Source organism: Triticum dicoccoides, chromosome 1B (assembly GCF_002162155.2).
Source record: "Triticum dicoccoides isolate Atlit2015 ecotype Zavitan chromosome 1B, WEW_v2.0, whole genome shotgun sequence".
Taxonomy (NCBI): Eukaryota; Viridiplantae; Streptophyta; class Magnoliopsida; order Poales; family Poaceae; genus Triticum; species Triticum dicoccoides.
This window is the reverse complement of record NC_041381.1, coordinates 3,236,391-3,237,763: the sequence shown is the minus strand read 5'-3', so window position 1 is coordinate 3,237,763 and position 1,373 is coordinate 3,236,391.

The following is a 1,373-nucleotide window of genomic DNA, read 5'->3' as shown; positions in this document are numbered from 1 at the left end:
TGTTATGTAAGGAGTCCTTTTTTTTGTTTGAGACGGAGACTGTCTTTTTAAAGGACGGATGGATACCTTTTTTTTTTTGTTTTGTTTCTGTTCAACATGTGTACATGTATGTAGGTCTGGGTTTCAATTGCAGTATCTGTAGTGTCGGTCTCCCTCTGTATGTATGTGTATCTTGGGACACACGATACCGGTCGCACCCCTGTACCTATATATATGTGACTAGTGTACGATCAATCAATTATCGACGCACCAAATCATTCTTCACATGGTATCTATCGCAAGTTGATCCCCTACTGCTTCCGCCTAACCCTAGACGCCGCTGCCTAGGGCCGCCATCGCCGCTGCCATCTCCAGTCGCCGTCGCCGCTCCCCTGCGTCGTGCTCTCCTCCCTGCGCTGCGCTCTCCTTCCCAAGCTGCATGCCCGCGCAATCCCGCATCGCCGCTTCGGGCTACACATTATCTCCCGATCCCGCACGCCGCATCACCGTTCAGGCACGCCGCGTCTCCAGATCCCGCTAGCCTGCCTCGCCCAGCGTCACGCCAAGTCGCCAGCTCGCTCGCTAGCCGCCGCCAGCCCACTTCTATCGGCTGCAGCGCTCGCTAGCCAGTTTCGCCCCGCGTCCTGCCAACTCAGTCGCTAACTGCCGCCACCCGCTTCGTCTGGTTTCGCCAAGCCGCTGCCAGCCAGCTACACCGCGCCTGCAACCGATCGCTGCACCAACCGACTCCCACATCACTCGCGCCGCGCCATACCGCCGCAATCCCTTCGCCGGGCCGGATCCCGCTGACATCCTTGACATCAACATCCACGACCGCGTCCCTATCGTCCTCGATGCCACCGACGCCACGTACTTCGCGTGGAAGACATACTTCTTATTGCTCTTCCGTGAGAAAAATCTCGTGGATCACGTTGACCGCTCCGTCGACTCCGGCGCCATGGTGAGCGACTCCGAGTGGACCGCGATCGACACCACGCTCATCCGGTGGTTCTTCACCATGATCTTGATGGACCTATTTCACACGGTCGTAAGCAATGGTGATGACGCCCACGCCGTGTGGGTCAAGCCCAACGGCCTCTTTACAGACAACAAGCTTCAGCGCCGCGTTCTTTTGTAGCAGGAATTTTTTGACTATCAACAGGATGATCAGTCTATCAATGACTATTGCCGCCGCCTGAAGACATTGGTGGACGAGCTGCTTGACATTGGTGCAAAGGTTGATGACGACCTCCTCCTCGCGTGGCGCCCCACCAACGGCCACCCCGCCCGTGCCTGCGCCCTATCACCAGCCGGCGGCCCCCGCGCCTCCGAGGTTCTAACCCCTCCCGCCCACGCCACCCGCTGCCCCCCAGCAGCCGCAGCAGGGTGGCGGG